Genomic DNA, 9609 nt, shown 5'->3' with positions numbered 1-9609 from the left:
AATGAGAGAGAGAGAGAGAGAGAGAAAGAGGAATAAAAAGATAAATATGAAGCAAGACTAAATGAGAAAGGAACGGGTGTGAAGGGGGGGGAGGGGGGATTTTTACTTTAACGAGATTATTGAGACAAAGGTTTCACAATTCAAAAGGATGTAGCGACTTGGGTTCTCAGCCCCATCTTAGTAAGTAGCTCTGTAGGCTCACATATCACATACAAAATTCTGGTGATGAGAGAGAGGGAGGGAGTAGGGGAGAGGGAGGGAACGGGAAAGGGAAAGAGAGAGAGGGAGGGAGAAGGGGAGAGAGGGACAGAGGGGAAGGAAGAGGGATGGGAGAGGAATGGGGAGAGGGAGAGAGGGGGAGAGAGGGGGAGGAAGAGGGAGGGGAGAGTGGGAAGAAGAGGGAGGAGAGAATGGGGAGGGAGGAAGACGGGGAGAGAGAGAGAGAGAGAGAGAGAGAGAGAGAGAGAGAGAGAGAGAGAGAGAGAGAGAGAGAGAGAGAGAGAGAGAGAGAGAGAAGGGAGAGAGAGAGAGAGGGGAATGAAAAGAAGGCGGAAAGAAAGAAAGGGTGAAAAAAAAGTTTTACAGGCAGAGAGAAATAAAGAAATAAAAAGACAAAGACAAAAAGAAAATAATGAAAATATAGCAACTAGACAGAGAAAAATAACAAAGGAAAAACATAAAATATACAGCGATTCGGTCACTCACAAAATAAATCGTCAAGAAAACACTACAACAAACAGTAATCTAGCTGTACTCGTCTTTAACAACAGCTATAACGTGGCTGACAACATAAACACAAAGATCGCGAATATGAACAAACAATTCTCGCTCAACTGGTGCAATAAGTTATGAGCAGAAGAATAAAGGAAGGAGGATAGCAAGGTAAGACGAATGGGGAAAAATAAGAAGGCCATAATAAACAAGAGAAAGCTACTCAAAAATGGATGAAAGGAGGGAGAGAGATCATAAGAATAAGAGTGAGAGTGAGAGAGAGAGAGAGAGAGAGAGAGAGAGAGAGAGAGAGAGAGAGAGAGAGAAGAGAGAGAGAGAGAGAGAGAGAGAGAGAGAGAGAAGAGAGAGGAGAGAGAGAGATAGAGAAGGAGAGAGAGAGAGAGAGAAGAGAGAGAGAGGAGAGAGAGAGAGAGAGAGAGAGAGAGAAGAGGAGAGAGAGAGAAGGAGAGAAAGAGAGAGAGAGAGAGAGAGAGAGAGAGAGAGAGAGAGAGAGAGAGAGAGAAGGAGAGAGAGAGGAGAGAGAGAGAAGAAGAGAGAGGAGGAGAAGAGAGAGAGAAAGAGAGAGAGAGAGAGAGAGAGAGAGAGAGAGAGAGCCTTTCTAGCAGGCGCTGGCCACTGATCTCAAAGTAGTGTTCCTGGCGGTGGTCAGGATGATGAGAGGTTGGTGGAACTTGAAGTGGTCATCCTCATGCAGCAGCAGATGAGCCCCGCCCTCCCCCCCTCCGAATTATCGCTCTCTGCACGTCGTCCGCCTGTCCAACACTACACACACACAATATGCCAAATGCCCCACTAATATCTCTCTCTTCATCGTTCTCTATCCTTTCTCTTTATCATCCCCGCATTCTCATTCTCTTTTCTCTCTCTCCAAATTTACTAGGGCGAAGGGCACTAATCAGAATATCCATGAAAAACACCAGAAAAATAAAAACACGAGCACCATAACCAACGAGCAAATCCCGCAATCCTCCCACAAATCCTCCGTCTGAGAAGGTAAAGACAAAAGAGAGAAACGGCGGCAATCCCCGCGCACAAACAAGCGAATAAATCTCCCCCTCCCCCCTCCCCTCCCGGCCGGCTCCGCGAGAAACGCACGAGCACTCGGAGCCAATAAGGTGTTCGGATCCGTCACAATTACGTCGAACAAGCGATACCGGGTCCATTACCGCAGCCGCGCACCCCGTCATTACACCTCCTCCGCTGGCATCGAACGGCTTGTAAACGAGCTCTCGACTGCAAGGGAGATGTTGCGGACTACGGGGTAATGGTCGGCTAGTTCAAATACGAAGGCGAAAGGGGATGCTCCTATGACTTCATCGGGTGTTATGGGGCCGTGTAAACACCAAGTCTAGAATCAGTATTTAACGCAATTATCAATAATTACGCTTTCTCCATTATCTAGTGCTATAGATACTACTTCTAAAGGCGCTAAAAGCCCAGTAGTTAACACGTACAAACGCTCCACGGTCAGTTCGACTGGAAGCAAGATGCTACTGCTTGCGGGATATTGACTAGCTTGTTCAAATAAGAACCCAAGGACGTGAAAAGGGTGACTATGTGCCTTAATCAATCATTAAGGGGTCGACTTTCATATTCTCTGGTGTCAAGGCAGCTGCTACCCCTTCCCACGGCACTGCAAAGCACACACGAACACCAGGCCGTAATTAACTCAACTTCCCACCTGCCAGACCGGCCCGATGGCGACTCGCACCGCAAAGAATGCAATCGCATCACCTGACTCGCATTTAAGAGTATCATTCACAACATATTGTTTTACGCCTCGTCATGGTTAGTTGAATCTCCTCTAAGGAAATAAACGATAAATAACCGAAACGAGAATGAAAATAACTCTAGAAGTCCCGACGAAACAATGGTACAGAGAAAAATAACCTTAAGGCACAGTCAAATCGCCTTCGTGTTGTGTTACGTGACCCTTTAGGTCGCGTCTGGATTACGGCTGAGATACGTCTGTTTATCCCGAAGACGCGAAGATGCTCCTCCTGTAACGCTCTTCCTCGCGGCAAAACAGATTCAACATAAATCAACACGCATGCGCACAGACGCACCCACGCACACACACGCGCACACACACATAGCGGCGGAGATATTTTGAACTGCTTCGAAATCTACACCATCAATGTCGACAAACAATGAACAGAAGTTCAAAATTTAAACGTGTGTGTGTGTGTGTGTGTGTATCATCACTATCATAACCATCTTCATCAAAATCTATCTATATAGAAAAACAATAATTGAGAAATAATAACTCATGGTTAGTATAAGGTTTTGTCTCCGTGAGTGATTGCGGGGCGAAAGGAGGACTAGAAAAGTACAACAGCGTTTACCAGCAACAAACCTCTTCGCAACAAGGGATATGTTGCAGCGGATGCCCCCACAAAGCAATGCGGAAATGTTGAAGTGTTTACATCATCTGACGGGATGACTGTAACGATTCGCTGAGAACCCAACGACCGGGACAACCAGACGCGCATTTGCATCCATGCGCGCTTGCCTTTGCAATGCAGGATGACATCATGGCTACATACACGGCGCAGGAAAAAAGGAGTAATAAAGGAAAACAGCGTACTCATGACGATTCCGTGACGTGAATGAAATCAACGATTCCCGTATGTCAATCACCTACGCATAAATCACCTCCTAACACCCCCACCCCACCTCCACTCCATCTTCGCTCCACCGGCCTACTCCCCCCCTCACCATTCGCGACGGACGCACGGGCACACGAGAGAGGACACGCTGACGCAAAATCCTGCAACCGCCAGCACTTCCGGAAAGCAATTACAGCAGCGGGACTGACAAAGAACATACCAGTACCCTGTCAGGTATGAAAAGCGGGGGAGGGGGGGGGGCGAGGGAAAAGCGGGAGGCACGGCTTCGCAAGAGGGTGAACGGGAGGGGGAACGGAAGTAAAACTCCCGGTGGAGAGAAAAAATATATATAAATATAAATCATATCTCTCTCTCTCTCTCTCTCTCTCACACACACACACACACACACACACACACACACACACAAATGTCTCCATAAATCAAAATAACGAAATAATGAGGAAATAAACCACAAAAAACACCTCTCCCCATTATACGAGCCTCATTATGCAGCAGGAGGCATGCAAATATACAGAATACTGGCCACAACAATAGGCGTGAAGGTGGCGAGGTTCAGGCAGCACCGGCGCCCGAAAGACTTCACGCCCCGACCCGACACACTTTCTTTGCTGTGTGTGATAAAAAAGAGAGCAGCACGTGTGGATTCTCGGGTAAAAAAATAATTACAAAATACAAAAAAGAAGACAAAAAAACAAAATAATAATGATAATTATAAAAAAAATGGAAGCAAGAGAAAGTGAAGATTGAAGAATGAGGGGACAAGGGAGGAAGAGGAAGCGAGAGAAAAGCAAAATAGGAGGAATATAATGGCCAAGAAGGATCCAATGAAGGAAAGAGTAATTGAATAAGAGGACAGAGAGAGAGGATGATGATGGTAATGAGGTAAGACAAGGGAAGAGGGAAGGGAAACAGGCGGGATAACAGGAAGAGAAAGAGAGGAGAGAGAGAGAGAGAGAGAGAGAGAGAGAGAGAGAGAGAGAGAGAGAGAGAGAGAGAGAGAGAGAGAGAGAGAGAGAGAGAGAGAGAGAGAGAGAGAGAGAGAACAAAACGCAACAGGAAAGGGGAAGGGGGGCAAAACTAAAAAGAAGACACACCGACCCGAGCCCAGAGTTACACAGACCCATCACTTTAAAATCCCGAAATGTTAGCTCACCACGTTCGTCATTATAAAAGCTTCCACGCATCTTCTCATCACCCCACCTCTCCCCCCCCTCTCAATCCAACCTCCTCCTCTCTCTTACAACTCCGTCACGCTAATATGCAAATGAGGATGCGGGCGGGATCATCGGGAGATGGGGAGAGGGAGAAGAGGAGGGGAGGGGAGAGGAGGGGAGGGAGAGGAGGGGAGAGGAGGGGAGGTGAGGGGAGAGGAGGGGAGAGGAGAAGAGGTAGATGATGATGCCAAAATGCTTACCATTGTGTTTCGGCTTACAGGTGGAAACAATAGTAAGGAAGGGTGAGTAGGAATGGGGAGATGTGGAGGAGGAGGAAGAGGAGGAAGAGGAGGAAGAGGAGGAAGGAGGAGGAGGAGGAGGAGGAGGAGGAGGAGGAGGAGGAGAGGAGGAGGAGGAGGAGGAGGAGGAGGAGGAGGAGGAGGAGGGGGGGGGGGGAGACAGGAGGAGGAGGAAGAGCTGGTGGAAGAACAGAGGGAAAAGATGTGGGGGGATAGCATGAGAAATGGGGATCATAACAAACAATAATGATAAAAAGACAAACATTGTAAAGAGAAAAGCAAAACGAATCCCTCCACAGATAACGCATGCAGCAGGGAAAGCAAAAGGCGAAATAATATATGACAGAAAAGCGAAAGAGGAAGGCGGAGGAGGACAAACCAAAACATGGAGCGAGGAATAAAATGAAATGAAAATAATGTTAGCAGCATTAATGCGAGAAAAAACCCACAGATATATATATATATATATATATATATATATATATATATATATATATATATATATATATATAGAGAGAGAGAGAGAGAGAGAGAGAGAGAGAGAGGTGAGAGTGAGAGAGAGAGAGAGAGAGGGGATAGAGAGAGAGAGAGAGGAGAGATAGAAGAGAGAGAGAGAGAGGGAGTAGAAAAGAGAGAGAAGAGAGAGAGAGAGAGAAGAAGAGAGAGAGAAGAAGAGAGGGAGAGAGAGATAGAAAGAGAGAGAGAGGAGATAGAAGAGAGAGAGAGGAGATAAAAGAGATAGATACATACATACATACATACATACATAGAGAGACAGAAGAGAGGAGAGACAGAAGAGAAAAGAGGAGAGAGAGAGGAGAGAGAAGAGAGAAAAGAGAGGGGAGAGAGAGAGAGAGAGAGAGAGAGAGAGAGAGAGAGAGAGAGAGAGGTGGACGGAGGAATAAACAACAACAACAATACAGGGAAAAAAATACTACAGAAAAATAATCTGCGAAAAATAAAAAAAGCAAGAGCGAGAGCGAGAGAGAGACAGAGGGAGAGGGGGGTGGGAGGTAAAGATCCTCCGGTATTGGTTACTTAAGCGACATTCCGCACCCACGATCCCGAGTGCTTCCCCCACACTCCTAGCAAGTCTGATTCACATAACAATAAAACCCCCCCCCCAACCACACGCACTCGTCCCTTCCCCTTGAGACAACTCGTTCAAGCAGACCTTAAAGCGCTTAGGGATGTTTTGGGATATAATGCATTCAGTGGTGGTTTGGGTCTAAAAAAGGAATGGAGGATGGAGAGAGAGGGTTAATGAGATAAGTCAGTCAGAGTCTGTCTTTTTTCTTTTTTTCTCTCTTTCTCCTTCTCTTCCCTTTTCCATTCCCCCCCCCCCTTCCTCTTCTCTCCCTCCCTTCCTACCGTTTTCTCTTCTCTCTCTTCCTCTTCCTCTCCTTCTCCCTCTTCCTCTCCCTCCCACCCCTAGGCAAGCAACACCTAGTCATAAAACGTAAAACGTAAAACAACCCGGCGCGTCACCATTATATTGCATAAACAACAACGGCGTGCTGTGTTCCGACGATAAAGACACGAGACTATAAAAAAAATAAATGACCCGTGCCCTAGTCCAGCCCGACGTGCCGGCCCCCGAGGGTTATGTCGGAGTACCTGGTATTAAAAGCGACGTTCTGAATTTAGGATGCTGGCGCAGTGTACCACGTATCGATGTATGTGGTGGTTGCGGTAAGGCGGCGAGAAGATTTTACTTTAAAAGCCGTTCCTGAACGAGGTAGGAGATTTGTAATAATAATAATAATAACAGACGATGATATGCCATAAAATCTATGGCCGACACGTAACCCTGGCAATTATACAATGATAAAGAATAAGACGATAAATTGATGACATCATACAATGTAAAGACACTGAATAATTTTCCATAGCACAATAACAATCATAAAGAACAATTTCATATATTAATATCAATTTCGTGCAAAACATTAAGAATGTGCAGATTTCCTTTTCTGGAAATTCTTATAATTCTTTCCCCGCCTGAGACAGGGACCGAAATGGTTTTTTTCACACCTGGTGCATCATGGTAACAACGTAGCCGTTGCACTGTAGGATACCACGATAGGGGAGAGTGTATGGACCGACCCGGTGCGGGTTTGGAGCATTTATCTCATCCGGCTTGCTACGACAACCAAAAAGGCCGCTTTGTATTGGGCTACTAGGCCTATCATGGTTTTTTTTTTGTTTTTTAGCATTCAGCTAAACGCAGGGCACAACATGAACAACGAGACAGGCGCTACGTCCGGCGATAGTGTCGTCATGTGGCACAGGTGGGTGCGCGAAGCGGATCTAGCTCAGGAAGGAGGCAGTGGGACCCAGGCGGGGGGGTGGGGGGCGTCGTGCAGTGTGGCAGTCCTCCGCGTCCCAACAGGCATATCAGAAGCCACAATTGCGTGACCCTGTCACTGCAAAACAAACCACCTCCGCCCTCCACGGGGCCCCCCCAGCAGCCATCCGCAATGTAAAATAAAATCGCTATCGTCCCCTGAGTGCTGAGGCCATTATTCAACCACCCCCGCTTAATTGCACAATCCACGCGCCCTATAGAACAACCTGCATCCATAAACTTTAGCAAAAAAAGGTTCTCCACGTTCTCCCCACTAAGGTCGAGAAAATCCTCTTTCGCGTGGTTGGCCTACCGCCCTTGACTCCTTAACCGTAGGCCTATCCCCCGCCCCCGCCGGCCTACGAACCAGGCCAGGTGTCTAAGGGACCCATTCCTTGGACCCATCCTGTTCCTCCACGTTCCCCAACAAAGTTACGGAGCCGCGTCCGCCTGGCGTACCTTCCACCTTCCCCTTCTTTGGTCACATTCTTTTCTCATTCCACTGGGATTCGTCCTTAACAGACCCCACGCATGAAAAGGACTTTTTAAGCTGTTTATCTTAATACAGGGTAGCTTACATAAAGAAATCCTGCTCATCTCCTTTACATCCTCCTCACGTCCCTCATTCCCCCTCCGATTCTCCGTCTTTTCATCATTCTCATTCTTCTCCCTCATTTCCGTCACCACTTAATTCCTATCCCCCTCTTCTCATCCGCAGTCTCCCCTCCTACGTCCTCATTCTCCCCCTTTTGGTTCTTGGTGTTCTCCCATTCTACTCTTTTTTCATTTCATATCCTTTTTCCTTTGCTCATATTTCCCATTCCCCTGCTTTCTTCCATTTTATGCCTCTCTCTAATATTTTTATCTGCAAAGTCCTCTATCTCATATCCCCCTTCTTCCCAACCTCTGTCCCTATCGACAACGATATCCATATACTCCCCCCCCTTAGCTCCCCACCCCGCACCCTGCCCCATTGATCTATATCTATTTCTGTCCCCTCTTTATTTCGCAGTGGTAACGATTTCCTAACCAAAACCGCAGGTCGACAAAGCTAAGCTCTCCACTTCGCGGTGTCAGCAGGCGGGTTCGGGGTGGGAGTGCCGCGGGGAGGGGAGTTGATCATATGCAAGCGATGTATAAATCACAACAGCTAAAGGCGTAACAAAGAACCTTCGTGCACATGGCAATGTTTATGCCACACAATACCCCCTCTCCCTGCGCAGCCAACCCCGCCCCCTAATCTCCGTGCCTTTGCGCCCCCCTGCAGCTTGGCTTCAGAGAATTAATTCTGCTCGGCAATTTGGTCGCGTTTGTTGACGTAAGGGCCAAAATCAGGCGATTCTAAAGGGCCGTCTTATACCCTAGTTCTTTCTCAATGTTTTTAAGCTGCTCACGGGGTACTGCTTCCGAACGCTTTCTATCTCTCGTCATCTTTGTTCTTTTTTTTTTTTTTACTTAACTCTGTACATTTTTATTTTACCTACTTTTTCTTCTTTTTCCCTTTCCCCTTTCCTGGGGCTTTGTTGCACGGGAGATATTTATCTTCAAAATACCTTAAGCCTTATAGAAACGTTCCTCTGAAACTTGATAATCCCTAGGCGTTCCCTAGCGCTCTCCCTCCAATTAATCCTGTGCCTGGGCGGGGTGTGCGGAAGCGGAGAGTTCTGTCTAACGAAAATATCCCCGCTTCGCTTTGCTCTGCTTTCCCGTCCTTCGCCGCAATGCCGTCTGGCGTGATGGACTTTACTCAAAATATCACCCCCCCGCCACAACAAAGAATAACTTTCCCCATTCCTTACTCCCCCTCGCAAATTACTTCTTGTTCTTTCTTCTTTTGCTTGCTTTCAGCGTGCTCGAAATTAGATGTCGTACGGAAGAAAGGAAGCCGAGCGATTGTCGATATAAACTCTGCAAAGGAAAACGTGAAACCAACGAAACGGCAGCCAACGAAAAGCGGAAAAATAGGAAGCGTGACGAGCATCCCCCCGAAACCCTCTTGCTGGCGGTCCGGTTCGGGCCCGCAAGCGCAGTACGCATGTACATGCGGCGGTACACACCATCTCTTGAGAGGAGACTGTAAAACCCAATGATGATAACTACTTAACTTTCCTCCTCCTCCGCTCCTGCCTCCGCTAACATCGCGCGCTGAAAATAGAGGGGAGAGGGAGACGAGGGAGAGAGGGAAAGATAGAGGGGAAGATGGCGGAGGGGGGAGAGGAGGCAGGGGAAAGGGAGAAGGAGAGGAAGAGGAAAGGAGAAGGGGCGAGGAAGAGGGAGAGGGGAGGGAGGGAGAGAGGAGGAGAGGAGAGGGAGGAGAGGAAGGAGGGAGGAGAGGAGAAGAGGAGGGGAGAGGAGGAGGGAGGGGAGAGAGGGGAGAGAGAGGAGAAAGGAGAAGGAGAGGGGAGCGGTAAAGGGGAGGAGGGAGAGGGAAGGAGAGGAGAGGGAAG

Source organism: Penaeus monodon, chromosome 16, assembly GCF_015228065.2.
Source record: "Penaeus monodon isolate SGIC_2016 chromosome 16, NSTDA_Pmon_1, whole genome shotgun sequence".
NCBI lineage: Eukaryota > Metazoa > Arthropoda > Malacostraca > Decapoda > Penaeidae > Penaeus > Penaeus monodon.
Note: the sequence above shows the minus strand (reverse complement) of the source record.